At 43.6% G+C, this 20,875-nt stretch overlaps 1 non-coding gene across 1 annotated transcript; it reads right to left on the bottom strand.

Annotated features, from left to right (window-relative positions):
* Window positions 1-9,304: 9,304 nt before the first annotated feature.
* Window positions 9,305-9,376, bottom strand: TRNAP-AGG (transfer RNA proline (anticodon AGG)). Its single transcript has one exon. It is a non-coding gene; the product is annotated as a tRNA-Pro (tRNA).
* Between the last annotated feature and the right edge of the window lie 11,499 nt (window positions 9,377-20,875).

The following is a 20,875-nucleotide window of genomic DNA, read 5'->3' as shown; positions in this document are numbered from 1 at the left end:
GGGCCCTACCCTGTAACCTTGATTTGCAGCTTGTTTAGTTTAGTTTCATTTGAACTGTGGTGGTCGAGCCGGCATGGCTTTTGGTGATGTATCAAGACTTGGTATGTGGTACGCTGCCGTTGGGGCTTTATTAATCTAAAACCGGACGCATCTGACGTCTTCGTTCTAAAAAAACTTAGGATGACACATGTTGAACCTCAAAAAAAAAAACTTAGGATGACACATAATGGAAAAAAAATGCCAATCAATTCATAATAACCCAACTTATCTTCAGGGCTTAAATAAATATTGATTCGAATTGTCATGTGCCCGGTACATGTATCTTAATGGGCATGCACATTTGGATATATCGTTTGTATTTTCTATTTTTCTTTTTTGTTACTCACTCCGTAAGAAAATATAGCAAAAACTGAGGGAGTATCATGAAAATATAGTGAAAACTGAGGGATATATCATTTTTTTCCTTTTTTGTTACTCACTCACATTTGGATATATCATTAGGTTCCCGCGCTTCAATTTTGATCATAAATTTAACCAATGAGACCGATTGAGGTGGGAGCAAAAATTATATCAGTGAATTCGTATTCAAAAGAAGTTTAATTTTTGCTTCCGTCGCAGTCAGTCTCGTTGATTAAATTTATGATCAAAATTCAACCTTGAAAAGCACGGGCGCACTACATTTTTCAACGGAAGGAGTAGAAACTATGCTTGAATCATGTCAGGAAGCAGTACTATGTGTACCCGCAAAAAAAGGCAGTACTATGTGTACGGCAACTCCCGGCTGAAGGATACCCATTCTCAGTTTCTCACCTCAATCGCAAAACACTGATGCAACGAAGAAGGAAATATAATATATTGGGACGATGTGAAAACTGACGCAGTTGTGAACCCCCACGGGACCCGCGTCGGCTGACCGGACTGCTGAACACGTTGCGTGATTGAAATCTGAAGTAGATACAACGCATGCACCTCCCTATGCATTGTCCTTTCAAGGATGACCCGTCTGACATGCCTATTACGGTGACATCCATGACCTCGTGCATGCCTACAATGCCCTGCTACAGCCTAGGACCTACCCTGCTCATCTCCGTAATTTACCTTGCCTAATTAACCTGACACCCCATGTGGTCTGCTGCTGGCTAATAAGCTACACGAATCTACAAATCGCTGTACGGCTCGGATAAGGGGGTGTCGGGGCACCCGGGTGCCGTCGCACCTTTTCGCTCTCTCTATTCATAGGCGTTGGCACTATTTTTCCAGGTTGCATGTCCGACAGGATACATCTGAATTAAATTCATGGATTCAGAAAGTACAGTCCGACATTAGTCATTAATTTATTTATTTAGGACTGTAAAATCAAACTCCTTCCCAGCCCTCTCACATCTTGTGCGCTCCTGGCCCGTCTGATTTCGTGATATAGTCATCCCTGGCCGTTGCATTCATATAGCACCGCAATAGTACCCGCAAACTGCTATAGGGCCGCTACTCCCGTAGCAAAATGAGAGGCCTCTGGTTGATTGGGCTGGCTTACGGTTCATTGGCCCTTGTACATACACGAACCCCATATGTTTACCCTCCTTCCTTCAACTAGTAAATGTGCACGTGCAACGCACGTCTAGATAAACATACATGCATTGAAACTGACTTCAGGCCATCGTATTTTTCGTTACATATACAATCGTTCAAAATTTGCAAGTCGTATTATTACAATATTATCCAATAGAAGCTGGAATCCCCTTGTTGCACAATGGATAATTTAAAGTGTTCATCAGTATTCTCCATTTGCGCAGACACGCATGCAAATACCATTTCAGTACCAATAAAATTGAATGAATGACTATCACTATGAGAAAACCAAGTCCGTCATCCACAAAAATGAGAAGTGGCCAATGTCAGACCGTAGAGATAATAGCCCGAAGGGAGTATGAAGACTAAAATCTCAAACAAACTGAATATCATCTTCTCAATGAGAAGAAAAAAACAACCTATCAGAACATAGGGCTTGTCACATTTGTAATGATTATACCTCGCATCCACACTTGAATCTTGGAGTTGCTGGTCGTTGATATTGAATTCATGAACACCGTTTTTAAGTGCAGCCTTGTTGCCCTTCTCACTATTATGCGGAATCGGAAGATTGAAATCATTCCTAAGCATGAAATTTACTTGTAACCTTGTCCCCTATTACTGTTCTGCGGATCAAAAATTTGGAACGAGGAGCAACAAGATCTTGAGGTGCGACATATAGCATCAGGAGAAAAAATGGCTTAAGTTTGAGAACAAACATCAACAGACATGCAATAATCTTGAAGCTGTCACAAATTCGGGATCCCAGATTATGAGTAAGTAATGCTTAATAACAACCTCATGAAAATGGTATCAATGTGGCTAAAGTTCAGGGAAAACAATTCTTACATTTTACCCACATTCTCTGCATTAAGGCAAACTGATGCATGAACACACTCCATGTTACAACTTTAGATCTTGTGGGCTTTTGTATTTTTACTACATAGTTTTTATCTGCGCAATAAGAAGTTCTCATGTCATTTTTATCCAAACAAATAGTCCAGTTCTAATATTCTTCTAACAAAACCAAAATGCAGCTCTGATGACATTAAAAAAACATAAATCTTCAATTCCCAGGGAAAGAAGTATACAAAGAATTGTAATCCACAAACCTGTGATCACCAAAACAGAAAGCAGGGAGGATAACATAGCGTCCTCATAGTTGTGTCATTTCTGCCATTTGTTGCCAAGTTGCAGGCCAATATTGACATAGAAATTAATTAGCGGAGTTAAATAGAACTGCTAGCGATCAGTGGCCCTTATTTGTGAATAGAAGGCATGTCCAAATAAATCTCATATAGATCAGAAATAACCGCATACAAATTTAGAAAACCCAACCAAACGTCAGCATATAATATATTAAAGTACAATGGAAGTACCATGAAGAGTGGCATCATTAGCACGACACCCAAGTGCTGAATACCAACACATCTATCATCATCTATATATGTTGCCTACCTACCAAGATAATACATCATTTCCTTGAAATAAGTTCTAGCTAAACTTGAATATATTTCATTTGCAGCGCACAATGATTGCCGAGCAAAAAAAACAAAATCAGAGTTTCAGGTTCAGATCCTCTGAGTACCTTCAGTCAACCTTCTTAAGCTTTGTAGCCACAAATGAACAGATTTTTAAAGAAAACCATTCTTGCATCAAACTTGATTTTCTTTCGGGTTTGTCTAGAGTTATTGCACATCTAAGTGTCTCAATCAAACTAAAAAGGAAAAGAAAAGGACAACCGAAAATCTTGCACGAATCTTCGCATAAAATCAATGATATAGGACTTAGATGTGCAATACTTAGGGCACATCTAGATGTGCTTTAGCAAAACTATTTTATTTAAGGTGTGCTGATGAACACTTGTCGATGTGCAGCATAACCTATGCCAGGTCCGCCCAGGACCCTAGATAGGCATTAGGTCGAACATATGATCACCAGTACAGAGAAAACGTAGAAACTCCATTTAGATGACCAGTGCTCGAAACATAGATTCAACCTAAAAAAATGGATAGCAATACCTTCACCTGAGCAATAGCATCAGCAAGGAAAGTAATATGTAATTCTAGAGAGGTAAACACATATATGTCCTCTCAAAATCCATATTCCAGTGAAATGTCATTGTCTTACTCTCCTTCTTGTAGTATTTATAACTCTTTTGAAGGAAAGCTTCACTAAACAATTGACAAACTTGCGTACCATTCAAGAGAAAAAGCAAGACCTGTTTTCTTATGTATTCATTGGGTGTAATTCAGCATCACAGAATCTCACCATCTTAGGAGAAAAGATAAAATTTGTGCAATGGAGTTTTAATATCAGAATCTATCTTAGATGTTGCAAGTCAAAACTAAAAGCACTAACATGGATGATTTATCCCCCGTCACCTTAGCGAGGCCAGAAGCGGTCACTGGGTTAGAAAAGCATGGGGCTTCATCGTTGTTTTGTCTGTAAGCAACAAAATAGTGTGACAACAAAGTTGGTATAGATACATTTACCAGCTTGGCACTTAGAAACAGTGTTTACATATACTACGACAATGTGAACTGCAGACTGAAGGTGTCATGGCCTAAATTTAAAATAATAGCACCATGGTGTGATAATCTTATGGTGTTGAATAGTTTTAAATAGCGCGCTAAGCCTCTTAGCGGTGGACCTCTTCTAAGTGCTATAGCGTGCTATTTAAAATATTTGCTCATGTATTTGAATCAACGTCCCTTAGTGCAAGACCTCTTGTAAACGCTGTAGCGGGCTATTTAAAACCATGCCCGCCTGAACACAAATGTCGAGTAAGAACGAACGCCCATTTTAGTTATATTGATACAGATGATCCATTAGCGATTCCAAATAGGCTGCCCAGCAAAATACGACCCCCACCGTAGAGCACACAAACCAATGAAGGAAGATGCTTGCATGTCATCCAATATTCTGATCTAGCAATGATCTGTACCCTCCTATTTATCATCATTTATTCACAGTAACTCCAAAAGAGCAAGAAAAAAAAGTAGTGACCATGGTAAATAATTTACCAGCATCAAAGGCTTGTGCTCCCGATTGTAATGGATATGTTACACTTATATATCCTGCGAACTGTAAAGCCATGATCTACTAATTAGCTAATTCTAATGGTCCGTAACAATATGTAACAATTTGCCAGGAAACTGAATTATGAGGAAATGCATAAATGAATGTTATGGTTCTAGTGATGTGCAGGAACGCTGCCTCCTCCTTTCATTGAATTATGTGAGGGTAAAACACGGGTCTTCCTCCCCCGCCGGCGAACAAAACGATGAGCCATGCCATCACGCTTCCCTCTTTTCTTTTCTTTCCTCCTCCTTCATTCTCTAACCACCGGTGCAACCGTACATGAGGCATCACGCCGCCACCGAAGTCATCTGCACCCGCCGCCGCCGCCCCAGATCCGGTCGCCTCCGCCTATTCCTAGCAGCGACAGAAGCGCCGGCGTCCTCCACGAGCTCCTTCGTGTTGCCTCGACGTCTTCACCATCGCCTTCCATTGACCCGGCGAGATGCGCCGCCGACACCTGGACCCCGCATCCCCGACCGCCTCGAGCCGCGGCACCCGCACTCCTGCACGGCCCAGCAGTCGCGGACTCGGCGCTTAATGCGAGGCTAGGCGGAGGAGCGTCGGGCGACGAGCCGCTCCCAAGGACGGCAGCTGGGGCCCCTGATTGTAGCGCGTGCAGTTCTTTTAGATGATCCACGTTGAGGCTTCTTGTTCATGTGTTTGAGTTTAGAAGTGGCGGGAGTAGGATATGATGTATAGAAGGAAATCATTTGCGTGATTTCAGGATCGAGATCATTGCCTTCCGTGATTGTAGGGGACGCGGGATCGCAGAGACTCCTCACGTAGTGGAGTATGGTCAGTCATTGGAAAACGCTAAGCGCACATCATAGAGGTATTAAATAAATAATGACGGTTAGATTTAGTGTTATGGACTAATTGTATGGTGTTGATTGGTTTGTGAGGTGTTGTGGGACTAATTACGGGGTGCATATAAGAAAGTTCTTGTTTGATTCTTTAATAGTAGTGGAGATACTCCACGCCGCTCTGCCTCTCCCGTTACCTCCTCCGCATTGAAGGTGTTCCGAAGAGCATTGGAGGGGGTGGACCCAACAACCATCATGGTTTTCTTCAACAAGCCTTGCTGACTAGTCACACACGCACCAGGGCTTGCCACTCAAGGAGTACCAGGACAATCAATTTGTGGGTACTTCAACATCCACACCTCCATGATAATTTATACTTTCGACCCAGGTGGATATTTCACGTCGAATGTCATGCCTCATGTTTCCATGTTTTTAGCATCCATGTATTGCTCAGATCATGATTTTGTGTATCTTATTTGTTGTAAGGTGAGATTTAAAATGCATTGATTTTTAATCACATCATGAAAATATATATATATATATATATATATATATATATATATATATATATATATATATATATATAGTTTGCTATCAGAAAATTACAGTCTATTAAGAGAAAAGTGTGTCACTGCAATCATTTCCCTCATTCCATGCCATTTCTTCATTAGCTCTTTGTTACTAGTCTTATGTCTAAATCTCATCTCTCAATGTTTCACGCCACTTACTACTCCCTCCGTCCCATAATATAAGAGTGTTTCTAGTGTCAGAAACGCTCTTATATTATGGGACGGAGGAAGTAATTCCTATATGACACACATGAAAGTGTGCTTTGACAGATATATCAAGGAAACATCCACATCTTGTTTTGATATATTTTATATAAATTCATAGCTCACTGGTCATACCATTTTCATTTGTGACATAAAAAAAATCTTTGCCTTCTCCAACCACTACACATCGAGATTCCCTTTTTGTTGGGATTGCAACATGGTCAATTAATTCATTCAAAGTTTACCAGGAGGAGGTTAATCAAGGAAGTACAATCGCTAAATTTAATTTTTCTTTGTCAAGAACATAGACCAAAACCTTCTCCTTCTAGATCCTCTCCTTATATTGCACTAAGGTTTTGAAGTGTACTATGGTAAATCTGAAGTGCAAGCGGTGCTGGTATCTATAGTTTCCTGTCATACCACTTAAATTATTCGACATGTATGGATGCAGAAAATATTTTGGCTAGTTGATACCAGTCAGCATTTGCTCCACGGACAAGATCTTTCTTGTAGCACTTTCAGAACAGTACATGACAGTGCTGGAGCTAGGCAGGATCTTAGGGGGGGGGCAAAGGTTATATTTTTTCTAATCCAAGCACCCCTTAAAAAATTTCCTTCCTATTTTTTTATTAAGGCTGGGGGGATGGGGGCCATGGCCCCTGGAGGCTACAACGTAGCTCCACCGCTGGTAGAACACCCGACTAGCTGGTTGGCTCCATGCTTATGTGTTGCTTATTATTCGTTAGTTACCTAGGCTCGGTCCATGTACTTTATGCAAGAGTTCATGTATAGCTTGGGATCTAGAAGTTACATAACTCATTTTGGGAAGCATGTTGCTACTCTATTATTTTGGTCATTACCAATTAATGTTACTATGCACTATACTACCTAGACAATGATGCCCTATATAGACACCGCTTCATCGGTCCCTAAATTTGCTGGGACTGGCTGGTTCTATGTATTTCTTAGTACTCCCTCCATTCCGTTTTAGTCTGCGTTTTAGATTTGTCTCAAGTCAAATTTTGTAAACTTTGATCAACTTTTTATATTAAAACATATCAACATCTACAATACCAAATAAATCTAATATTAAAATATATTATACAATGCATGTAATGATATTGATTTGGTATTAAAAATATTAATTTTTTTCTCTAAAAATTTGATCAAACTTTATAAAGTTTGACTTCAGTCAAAGCTAATGTACAAAGTAAAAAAGGACTGGAGGAAGTATGACTGAAGACAGAGCTAGATATTGTTTTTTCTGACTAGCACAATATTTCTCAACTATTTGCACCATCGAAAGAAAGAACTAGGCCCATCTTTCGTCACTTTATTTACGAAAAATCCTATATCATTCGGCTGCAAAATACGGACGGACGCGGCACCGCGTCTGTGTGAATTGATGAGACGATGATGAAGTATGTACAAAGGCTGTTGAAAAGAAGATCGATCCCATTCACATATGTATGGTGATCGGTATGTGTGCTGTAAACGTTGCTCTTAAGCAAGAAAGGGTCGACGCAAGAAGAATCACGGGTTACTTTCTTGTCATGGCAAGAAGAAATCACTTAGGGCCTTTTTGGATTGAAGGATTTTCATAGGAATATTGGAGGATTCTAATCCATTGGATTTTTTCTTAAAGAAGCCCTTTGAATCAAAGGAACCACACCTCCAAAATTCCTATGGATGCATTCCTACACCTCAATCCTATAGGAATTTTAACATCCACTATAACCTCTTTTTTACACTGATTCGCGTAGGATCGAGGCACTTTTCCTGTGTTTTTCCTGTGTTCCATCCAAATGACCATTCTTGTAGTTTTCCTCTATTTTGTAATCCTTTATTTTGCACCTACAATCCCGTCAAATTCCTGTGTTTTTTGAATTCCTTTGTTTTCTAATTCTGTGATCCAAAGAAGCCTTTACAATTTGCACTCCCTCACGTCTCGCTTGGTTTCTGTGTGCGTCGCCAGCTGCGTGCAAGAACGCTCCAGCTACTACTCCGCACATGCACACTTGCCCAAGCCGTAATGCATATCTGAATGCAAATATGACCTGACACAAATTGTTTTTCATGGCATCTAAAAGGGAATTCGTTTTCTTTGGGATAAAAAGAACAACAAATAGAGGAACCAGGGGCATCTAAAAGGAATTCTTTTTTTTCTGGTAAAAAGAACAAAACAAGAGAAAAAATGGGCCCATCTTTCGTCACTTTATTTACGAAAAATCCTATATCATTCGGCTGCAAAATACGGACGGACGCGGCACCGCGTCTGTGTGAATTGATGAGACGATGATGAAGTATGTACAAAGGCTGTTGAAAAGAAGATCGATCCCATTCACATATGTATGGTGATCGGTATGTGTGCTGTAAACGTTGCTCTTAAGCAAGAAAGGGTCGACGCAAGAAGAATCACGGGTTACTTTCTTGTCATGGCAAGAAGAAATCACTTAGGGCCTTTTTGGATTGAAGGATTTTCATAGGAATATTGGAGGATTCTAATCCATTGGATTTTTTCTTAAAGAAGCCCTTTGGATCAAAGGAACCACACCTCCAAAATTCCTATGGATGCATTCCTACACCTCAATCCTATAGGAATTTTAACATCCACTATAACCTCTTTTTTACACTGATTCGCGTAAGATCGAGGCACTTTTCCTGTGTTTTTCCTGTGTTCCATCCAAATGACCATTCTTATAGTTTTCCTCTATTTTGTAATCCTTTATTTTGCACCTACAATCCCGTCAAATTCCTGTGTTTTTTGAATTCCTTTGTTTTCTAATTCTGTGATCCAAAGAAGCCTTTACAATTTGCACTCCCTCACGTCTCGCTTGGTTTCTGTGTGCGTCGCCAGCTGCGTGCAAGAACGCTCCAGCTACTACTCCGCACATGCACACTTGCCCAAGCCGTAATGCATATCTGAATGCAAATATGACCTGACACAAATTGTTTTTCATGGCATCTAAAAGGGAATTCGTTTTCTTTGGGATAAAAAGAACAACAAATAGAGGAACCAGGGGCATCTAAAAGGAATTCTTTTTTTTCTGGTAAAAAGAACAAAACAAGAGAAAAAATGGGGCATTCCGAGAATTGAACTCGGGACCTCTCGCACCCTAAGCGAGAATCATACCACTAGACCAAATGCCCTTTGATGTTTCGTTTTCCGAAAGTAAATATTTATTCTACTATCATACATACGTAAGTACTGCCCACACAGATGATCTGGATGTTTTCTTTTTCTAGAAAACACGACCTGAATCTGAGATGGGAGTCAACTCTCTTGTGGATCTGGCCATCACGCGAGCTTTCATGACATGCACTCACAGTGAATGATAAACAGTTCAGAAATGTACGCCTTATAGTTTGGCATGGAGGTAGTATGTAATCTCCGTTGCTCCGTAGCCTGACAAACATAGTCCTTCTATATACACTAGTTGAATGCTCGGGCGTTGTCATGGAATAACAAATTTTAAATGGAACAATCACTGTAACACAAAAGAATAATCATAACATACACACCTCTCTCCATATATATACAGACAATCGCCTCACGCCACTACTTGAGTTTCTTTCCTTGGCACACGTGTTATATTATGTTTATTTAAGTCGAACTTAATTAACTTCGGTTACACTTATAGAAAAATATCACCATTTCATATAGCTATACATTTGTCAATTTTCTCTTTATAGTTCTATTTTAGCTATTCTATTATGTATAACATTATAGTTGATGTGTTTCGCAAAAAAACATTATAGTTGATGTGTTGAAAAAAATGTGAATTGTTGCCGTAAATACGACATGTACACCTACAACTAAATATGCCAGTGTCGCCCAGCTCCCGAGCGTCCCTTTCACGTCCTGATGGTGTCGCCGCCCGAGGGTCGTCTCCCTCGAACTCCCTCTCCCTATGTTGCATCTCCACGACCATGGCACTATGTTAATTGCCCGCAGTGGCGGGGGCAGGGGGTTGCCCGCAGGGGCCTGGCCCTCCCCCACGTCCTGATTTTCCTGCTATCATGCATATGAATAGTGGATTTTTTTTACTGTTCCCTACCCCCACCTCAACATCAAATTTTAGGCATTTCTGCCACCGCCACTGGTTGCGCGGGAGCTTAATGTTGCCGCCTGTGAGCTAGTGCCGGTTCTAGCTACCAAAATCAATCAAGGTGAGTTAATGGCAAGCTAAACCCTACGAAAAAGCAAGGGTTGACAGTACTCGAAAATTAGTGAAGCTATAATAGATGGGTGCTTCTTGGTTCATTCATATCTAAATAGCTAGCCCCTACTAACATATTTCTTTCAACAAGCAAGCACACCACTTCATCATGCAACATACATGGAAAAAACCCACATCAAGATGCAAACATGCATGTCCTACAAACAATGCAAACATATATGAGAATTTCCATTCTATTATGTTATTTGTATTTAATTAATATTTTACAACTATGCAATAATCAAACACAATAAATTATAAGCAAGCATGGAGAAGATTGTAAGCGACCGGATGGTATTCATTTGGAAGAAAAAGTTCGTTGGCGAGTGGTGGGATAGAAAACTGTGGGGGTAATGATTGCATCAACAGAATGTAAGAAAATTTCAAAATGGGATGCTACTTTTTAGGAATGGAGTATAGTATAGAGGCTAACACATTCTTCAGCCGTGTTGCTTTCACTCATGGGATTAACTCTTTTTTTCTTTAGTAGATTACTGCGGTTGTTTTGTTTGGTTTTATCTGCGCTAGCTTGGGTTTTAATGATGTTCCGATGATGTTTTTTTTTCCGCTCATATATCATGTTGGGCTGTGGGTGCTGGAGACGATTTTTATTCTGAGAGGAGACTGGAGTTGTTCGTTGCATGATTGTGGTGTCTTTTACACGTTTCCACAACTCGTGTTGATTGTGTGAACCCACTCAGAGCTCCTATTCCACACCGACACCTTGAAATTGCTTATATACTAGGTGGCCCAGGAAGCTCTCGCTCGCTCAGCTCGACTTCCTTAGTGTTTTTCACTCGCTCCAGTGCAAGCTCAGGAAAAAAACAGCTATAAATTTTCTTATTTGCGAAATTTTGTTAAATCAAAAGATCTTAATGGATTTTTACAATGTTCATGAATTTAAAAAATATTCGTGGATCCCAAACATTGTTCACGAATTTCAAAAAAAAAAAGGTTTCACAGTTTAACACGGACTTAAAAATGTTCATAAATTTTAAAAAATATTGAATTTTAGAAAATGTTCGTGACCAAAATGTTAAAATAGAAAATAAAATTTTTAAAACAAGAAAAAGGGAAAATCAGGAAAAGGGAAGATAGGAAAAAAGAAGGAAAATAACCAAAATCCCAAATACTTGAAAAAAAATCTAATTTTTTGAAAAATAATCATCAATTTTTTAAAAAAGTCAAAATCTTAAAAAAATCATGGATTTTGAAGTAAAAGTTCATTGATTTTGAAAAATATTCACAAATTTAAAAAATTATTCATCAGTTTTTAAAAAAGGGCTCATCAGGTTGAAAGAAAGTGCACAAATTAAAAAAAGGAAAACAAAAAAGAAATAGAAGTAGAAAAGTAAAATATAGAAGAAAAACTGGCAAACAAAAAAATGAAAATTAAAATAACACCAAACAGAAAACCGCTGTGTATTTTTAACATTGAAAAGAAAAAGAAAAAAGCAACCTAGGCACAAAAGGTCGGCCGTACCACCTAGTCATCCGTTTGGTACTAAAACTTGGAGGTACACAGTTCGAATCATACTTTAAAATATAAAAGAAAAGGTGAATGAGCCGGCTCAGATAAGAGGGGGTATGTGCGACAGTTTGCTAAAAGAACTAACTGGCGCTTAAGGCGCCATATAGGGTTTGGGGGAAAGGCGCCTGCGTGTGCCATAGACGGGCTGGCCAGAGGAAGTAGGATTCTCTGAAGGCGTAAAAAGGACGAGCCTTCTCTGAAGCAAGTAGCCACTTGGGCCGAACCACGGACGGATTTCATTCGCTGCTATTTTCTTTGTTTCTTGCGGGGTTTTTTTTTCGTTTTTCTTGTATGGTTTTTTACTTCCAGTTTTTTTCACAGATTTTGGCCGGTGTTCAGTTGTTTTGTTCCGATTTTTTATTTTTCTGTTTGATTTCTTTTTCCTTTCATTTTCTTTCTTTTACATTTATTATTTTTATTTTCTGTTTCTGTTCTTCTTCTCATTATTGCGTATTTGTAGAGAAAGTTTGCCATGTGTTACAAAAATTGTCAATGTATTAAGAAAATGCTCATCGTATATTATGAAATAGTTCACCCTGCACTGTAAAAATGTTCATTGTTTATTACAAAAATAAATCATTGTATATTATTGAATTGTTCAACGTATATTAGAAAATGTTCATTGTGTATTACAAAAATGTTCATTGTATATTATTAAATTGTTCAACGTATATTTGAAAATGTTCATTGTGTATTACAAAAATTTTCATTGTACATTATTAATTTTTTCAATGTATATTAGAAAATGTTCATTGTGTATTTAAGTTTTGTTCATCATATATTAAAAAATTGTTCAACATATACCGATAAAATGTCCATTTTAGTATTTTATATTTGTTCACTATTTTTTTATAAAAACGTTCACTATATTTTAAAATTTCTTCAACGCATATTATAAATCTGTTGAACATCCTTTTTTAAGGATTTGCCGCTTAAGATTGGCGATGCATCTAAAAGAGTCGAGGTAGCTAGTTCGGCTGGCTAGCCTCACTGGATTCTTGCATGAGGTCGGAGGTTCGATCCCGCGCATGCGCTTCTTCCTTTTTCGATTTTCACTCACATGGCATGATTGGGCCTGCCTGTGTGCTCGTCGCTTCAGCGAAGTCGCAATGATCGGACGCACACGGGCGGCGTATAGGAGCTCCCTCTGCACTGGTGTAAATCAGTCTTAAATTTGGGCCAAAAATATGTCTAATAGGACAAGAAAACGGACAGCCATCCCATTGTGTTGGCTCGCTAGGCCGTGTTTTCTGTCCGTTTAGACTCAAAAGGATATGGACGACTATGTATTATTTTTGAATGAAACCCTAAATGCATCTTATACGGGGGAGGAAGTCAAAAGGGCTCTTTTTCAAATGTTTCCATCCAAAGCACCTGGTCCGGATGGGTACACAGCTCATTTTTTTCAGAAGCACTAGGATGTTTGTGGTGAGGAAGTTACCAAAACTGTTATCCGAATTGTGGAGGGAGTAGAAAGTGACGAGTGCATCAATAAGACATGTCTAGTTCTTATACCAAAGGTGAAGAGCCCGACATCTTTATCTCAATTTCGTCCGATAAGTCTTTGTAATGTTCTATATAAGATTGCTTCAAAAGTCATTACTAACCGCCTCAAGGAGATATTGCCAGAGATAATATCACCGGAGCAATCGGCCTTTGTCCCTGGTAGGCTCATTACAAACAATATCATCATGGCATATGAATGTCTGCACTTTATGAAAAGAAACAAGGCTCTGAAACATCGTCATTGTGCTTTGAAATTAGACATGATGAAGGCATATGATAGAGTTGAATGGGAATATTTGGAAGCGGTAATGCTCAAACTGGGCTTCTCAACAGTTTGGGTCAATAGAATTATGGGAATGGTAAGATCAGTTTCTTTTCCAGTCATTTTCAATGGGAGAAAGTTGGAGGAATTTAAACCTACGAGAGGTATTCGGCAGGGAGACCCAATATCACCCTACCTTTTCTTGTTAGCAGCAGAGGGCCTTTCAGGCCTCCTCAAATCTAGATATCAGTCATCGCATGTTGGTGGAATCCAGGTGGCCCCCTCGGCGCCTCCAGTTAACCATCTCTTTATTTGCTGATGATAGTCTGCTGTTCTTCAAGGCGAACGGTGCGGGGGCGACAAAGGTGTCAAACTTACTGAATTCATATTGCCAAGCGTCAGGGTAAACCCGGGCAAACGTCGGGCCGGGCCGGGTTTCGGGCCGGGCTTATAAAAGCCCGACCTTCATTTCCCAAGCCCGAGCCCGGCCCGAAGCCCGAAATACTCCCTGTTTTCAAGCCCGAGCCCGGCCCGAAGTCAAGCCCGAAGCCCGAAAGCCCGGCCCGAACGCTGTTTTTTAGTGTACGCACGTGCAAGCCCGGCCCGAAGTCCGAAAGCCCGGCCCGAAATACATAAAAAATGAAGCCCGAGCCCGGCCCGAACTATCTTCCGGGCTGCAAAACTAGGCCCGAGCCCGGCCCGAACGTCAAGCCCGGCCCGGCCCGGCCCGGGTTTTTCGGGCCGGGCTCGGGCCGGGTCGTCGGGCCGGGCTGCCCATGCCCGGGTTTACGTCAGGGCAAAGGATCAACAATAGTAAGTCATCTGTTTTCTTCAGTAAAGGGTGTTCGGAGGTGGTTAGAGAAGAGGTAAAAGGCATCCTTAGGGTACATACAGAAACTTTAAATGAGAAATACTTGGGGCTGCCGTATGATATAGGAACATAGAAAACATGGGCTTTCAAATATCTAAAGGATAGACTTTGGAGCAAAGTGAAAGGTTGGATTGAGAAAGCGATCTTTGCTGCGGGCAAGGAGATTTTGATCAAGTCAGTGGCCCAAGCGGTTCCGTTTTTCTCCATGTCTTGTTTCAAACTGCCACAGGGTTTATGTGAACATCTAAATAAACTCATTAGACAATTTTTCTGGGGCAGCAAGGAGGGGCAGCGGAAACCCCATTGGGTATCGTGGAAGGCCATGACACAACCGAAGAGATGCAGAGGTTTAGGTTTTAAAGACCTTGAGTTATTCAACCTAGCATTATTGGCACGCCAAGCTTGGAGGATCTTAACAGTTCCTGACTCAGTGTGTGCTCAACTTCTGAAAGCTATCTACTTCCCAGAAGGCGACATCTTAAATGCGGTCTTGGGGCCTCATCCGAGTCAAGTATGGCGATCACTGGTGGAGGGAAGAGATGCTTTGTCCATGGGCTTGATTAAGAGGATTGGTGATGGTACTACCACACAGATATGGTCGCAGAACTGGATCCCGCGTGATCATCCGATGAGGCCAATTGCTTGCATAGGCCAAAACCCACCTTCTGTGGTGGCGGAGCTAGTTGACCCAGTTTTAGTGTCCTGGAGAGCTGAAGTTTTATCCCAGTTTTTCCTCCCGGCCGATGTGAAAGCAATCCAAAATATTCCTTTGTGCACACGGTTAATGGCAGATTTTTGATCTTGGCAGTTCAAGACGAGGGGAGTTTTTTCGGTAAGATCAACATATCGGATGCTATGGGAAATGAAGAGAAGGGGAGAAGATCTGCTGAGTGGAAGAGCATCAACATCGGATAATACTCTGGATGAGAAGGGGTGGTCCTCATTATGGCAGACAAAAGTGTCGTCGAAAATCAAATCGTTCTTGTGGAGGCTTGCTAGGCAATCTCTGCCAACAGAGGACGTGCGGCAACACAGAAACATGAGTATTGTGGACAACTTCCACTTATGTGGTAACATTGATTCGTGGAGACACTCTTTGATTGAATGCTCAATGGCACAGTGCGTATGGGCACTAGCAGATGAAACCTTGGTCGAAACCATGATGGAAACAGTGGAACCGAATGCCAAACAGTGGCTATTCCAGATTTAGAAGTCATTATCACATGCCCAGTTCGTGGAAGCATCCGTGACACTTTGGGCAGTTTGGACGGCGAGGAGGAAGGCCATTCATGAGGAAGTTTATCAGAGCCCGCTAGCAACGCATGGATTCGTTCACGTTTTATCTAGGAGCTCAAGAGTATAGAAGTATTGTCAAAAACTGCATCGTCACCCAGCACAAGGCGTACCGCTATCCCGAGTGGTGTATGGCAACCTCCGCCTAAGGGTCACGCGAAAATCCAGGTGAAGGGATGTATTGACCAGGAGCTAGGGAAAGGGGCGGCAGCTGCAGTTTGCCGAGATCATTTGGGACATTATTTGGGCTCCTCCGCGTTGGTCATCTCCAGTAATGTTGATCTAAGTATACTGGAAGCAGTGGCATGCCGGGAAGCGTTGGCCTTAGCTCAAGGCTTACACGTGCAGAAGGTGGTGGTGGCTTCGGACTGCAAAGGATTGATATCAGATATCCAAAGAGGAACTGGAGGAGGTTACCTGTCGGTGATCAAAGAAATTTCTCACAAGTTCTATTTTTGATAGCTATAGCTTTATTTCTGAAAGTAGATCAGCTATTAGTGAGGCGCTTTGCCTTGCCAGACACTCTTACACTTGATCAGGGGCGCCACATGTGGCTTCTATCCCCTCATGATCCATCTTGTATCCCTCTGAACTCTCTTATTGTTCAATAAAGTGTCTGGTTCCCCCTAAAAAATGTATTATTTTTGAAAAATAATTTTGATGTAATATTTCTGAAAATTAATTTCGGCGTGTTGGAGTTGGGCTAATCTCACCGGGAGGCCCTGGCCCATTCCCTCCCCCGATGAAGTCCTGTGAAAAAAAGCCCGTGGCTCTACCATTGTTCGTCGGAGGTGTATTTTATTTCTTTTTTTCATTAAAAGCAAATCAGTCCCCACCTCCAATCGATCTGTAGGAGTAGGAGTACGTGCCAATGGGCAGAAGCAAGGGCGCCGCCGCCAGGCGAAAGAAGGCCGCCCCCGCTAGGAAACCGATCGCCGCCAAGGTCGATGCCGACGTTCCAAGACACTGGCCCAGCCTCCTGCCGGAGCTGCTGGCGGACATCCACGATCGCCTGGGATTCCTCGACCGCATTGCCTTCGCCGCATCCTGCGACGACGACGACGTATTCAAGCCGTCGGCCCCGTGGCTCCTCCTCCCCGGCAAGAACGAGGAGAACCCGGCGGCCGCTACGCTCTTCTCCGTCGCCGATCGGCGCACAGCCACGGTGCGTGCGCCGTACCCTGCGCTGCGCGACGACCACATCGTCCTCGGCTCCTCCCGTGGATGGCTCGCCACGGCCGACGACCGAGGCCAGATCTATCTCGTCAACCCCGCCACCGGCGAGCAGCACGCGCTCCCGGACATCACCACCATGGGCGTCTTCCTCCGCACGCCCTACGAGGGGTTCATGGTGGACATATGGCGCTTCATGGCCATTCGATTCGGCTTAGGGCCGTCGTTCATTAGTGATTCATCGAGGCGTCTGGTGTACGGGGCGCACGTGTTGACCGCCGACGAAATGCGTACGCCGTTCTACCGGAAGGTTGTCCTCTTGCCGGCCTCCCCGCGTCGCCCAGGCAGCTATGGTACGGCCATGCTGATCCTGGACCTGGATTTCGGCGCCCCGGCCTTAGCCACGGCGGAGGACGCTGCCTGGATGCTGGCGCCGTCGCTCGACGGCGTGGAGGACGCTATCCACCACAACGGTTGGTTCCTCTCCGTCTCCTATTCCGGCATGGTGGAGGTGTGGCAAACGTGACACTGAGTCTGGCGGTTACACGAGCACGGCTGTCACGCCAAGGCTGGCCATTGAGGAAGGCGGCTCGCCGTGCCATCGCAAGTACCTGGCGATGGCGCCGGGTGGGCGGTTGATGGTGGTGCTCAAGTACGCCCAGATGACCAAGGGCAAGGATCTGTACGGCCGGTATAGGTGGACGTGCTCCTTCAAGGTGCATGTCATCGGTGATGACGGGCAGTGGAAGGAGACGAGGGACATTGGCAACCTCGCGTTGTTCGTCGGGGTGAACAACTCGTTGTGCGTGCCAACAAGTGAGCGCTCAGATATCAAGGCTGGCTGCATCTACTTCACTGACGACGAACCGAGGGTCGCCGCCGCACTTGGCAAGCCCATGGACTTATGGGCTGACGAGTCCGACGCTCGGGCCGTTGGGGTGTACCGCCTCAAGGATGGCACAGTAAAGAAGATGGAGGCCCTCGGGCATCACTACCGTACATTGTCGGCACCACCGGTGTGGATCACGCCTTCTATTTCATGATATAGCAAGGTCGATCTGTTTCGAATTAGCTAAGTTTTCGCGTATGATCGCTAGCAGGGTACAATTTTACAAACATCGCAGATGCGTACGTGCACCATTTTTTAGCTATTCATGCGCAAAATCATTTTGCCAAAATGCTACAGTAAAACTGAGCTACCTCCAACAATGTTTGCATTGATTTACCACCAAAGTAAAAGAGAGACTCCCTGTTAAGAATCTTCCTAGCAACAGGTAAGAAGGCTGAGAACTATACAATGTGTTCTCTCCTTTTCTCTTCGGGATATGCTGTTCTTAGGGTCAAAACCGAGGGTCGCCGCGCTTAGCGAGCCCAAGGACTTATGGGCTGACGAGTCTGACGCTCGGGCCGTCGAGATGTACTGCCTCTAGGATGGCACGGTAAAGAAGATGAAGGCGCTCGGGCACCACTACCGTAGGTTATCGGCCCGGCCGGTGTGGATCACGCCTTCTATCCCATGATATAGCAAGGCCGGTCTGTTTTGAATTAGATAAGTTTGGGCGTATGATTGCTAGGGGTGTACTTCATGTACTAAGCTTTGAATTAGTTAAGAGCATCTTCGATAGATTGTTCAAAATTTGGTGGTCTAAAACTGGAGATGTAAAATTTGAACCGTCAAAAAGTGCGTTTTGAAGCTCCGAAAAAACTCAACTCCAACAGATGGTCCAAATGGATGGTCCAAAACAACAACTCCAATGGATGATTCAAAATGAAGATGTAAATTTCTTAAAATGACAAACTACTAGTGCATTCAACATAGTTCAAACATCAAATTCAACATAGTTTCATACATGAACTTCAACTACTACTTATTCAAACTACTAGATAAACTACTCCTCATCGTCGGAGCTGCGGAACTGCACCTAAGAACTCCTCCTTCTCCGGGTCGTCGCACCCCTCCTCCTCCCCTTCCGAGAAGTTTGCCCAGCCCTCCTCGGAAGAGGACTCGATGGGGATCACCGTCGAGGGACCGGCCTCGTCCTCCTTCTTCGCCCCTTCTTCTTCTGCTCCGCCTCACGCTTCCAGTAGTACTCCAGCTCAGTCTAGACGTACTCCGGATGCTCCCGAGCAAACCTCGCCATCGCCTCCTCGTAGGTCTCACCGGCACTGACGACAACTGACGGCTTCTTCTTCTTCTTCTTCTTCTTCGTCGGGATCTCCTTCATCTTGATGCCCTGCGGCACAAGCATCTCCGCTTCCGCCCGACTCTCGATCTCTGGGAAGTTGAGGTGCTCTCGAGGCCTCTCGGCACGCCACACCACCACGTCGTAGGCACGCACGGCCTCGTGGGCGGAGGGGTACGTGCCGATCCACCAACGCCTTCCGACGTCGGAGAACTCCACTCCGAAGTTACCGGAGGGCTTCTGCCTCACGCCGAAGAAGCCCGACTTGCCCTTCGGCGTCTTCTTCGGCACCATCGGAGAGCGGTGAGAGTGGTGGAGCGGCGGTGGCGTGCGGCCGGGGTGGTGGCGGACGGAGCCGGGCGGGGCGGAGCTGCGGGGCGGCGGCGGCGTGCGGGGCGGTGGCGGACAGAGCCGGGGCCGGGCGGAGCTGCGCCGCACGGGGCGGCGGCGGGCGCGGCGGCAGCGGCCGGATCCGCGGCGGGCGGGCGGCGTGGAAACAACGGCGGGGGGCGGGGCTGGATCTGATGCAGGCGGCGTGCGGAGGGGCGGCGGCGGGCGGGCGAAAGGTCGCGGGCGGGCGGGCGACAAAGGAAAGGAACTGGCGGTTGGGCGTTCGCGGGTGGCGGCTGGTTTTGGACCAGATGCACCTCGTGATGTAAATTTGCACCGCGAGGTGTTGTATTTTACATCACGAGGAGGCCGCGGTCCAATTTTTTTTACATATAGACCGTCTGTTGAAATTGCGTTTTTGGCCTTAGACGGTCCAAAAGTTAGTTACTTTTACATTTGAACCGTCTATTGGAGATGCTCTAAAGAAGGACAAGGCGACTATGGGGAAACATGTCGTGTAATCGTGCCTTTGTAATTTTCGTTTCTTTGGTTTTTTTGAGGCAGCCACTAGTAAAGCATATTTATCCTACAAGATACTTTGCCTTATTTTTCATTTTTTATTTTTTTCTTTAAATTTTTCTTTTTCCGAATTTTTTAAAATTTCCAGTATTTTTTGGAGTATTTGAGCGAAATGTGCCACGCAGGCCAAGTGAGGCAAAGTATTTTTTGGAGGTATTTGATGGAAGATTTTAATGAGACAACCACTAATAAAGCCCCAGATCTATTCCACATGATGATACTTTGCTTCATTTATCATTTTTTGTATTTTTTGTCATTTTCCAATTTTATGTTTTTTTGGAGATACTTGAGGCGAACTTGCCTCGGTGGGCCATGCGGCCGAGTGTGATGGCCGTGCCTAATGTGTCACCGTGTTGACCCATGTAAAAATACCAGATTTTTGCTATAAAAAGGGCTGCCCACTTCTCTCATTTCTCACACTCAAATCTCATCTCATTTCCTACACGCAAACATGGATAGTCCCAACCTATTCCAACTTTATGCACGTGTTCATCGCAAAATCTTGAATTGCTGGGACTACTTCGCTGAAGAAATAGTTGTGGAGGGCTGTGTCAACGTGCCTAAAGCTAAGTGCAATATATGCGGGAACTTGTTGCCCACTATGGGAAAGGGCGCAGAGGAACCGACCACCTGCTTAGGCACAAATTGGCACACATAAAAAAGGACAAGGAGACTGTGGGGAAACATGTCGTGTAGTTGTG

Source organism: Triticum aestivum, chromosome 6A (genome assembly GCF_018294505.1).
Source record: "Triticum aestivum cultivar Chinese Spring chromosome 6A, IWGSC CS RefSeq v2.1, whole genome shotgun sequence".
Taxonomy (NCBI): Eukaryota; Viridiplantae; Streptophyta; class Magnoliopsida; order Poales; family Poaceae; genus Triticum; species Triticum aestivum.
The sequence above is the reverse complement of the archived record's forward strand: the minus strand, read 5'-3'. Positions and strand labels throughout refer to the sequence as shown.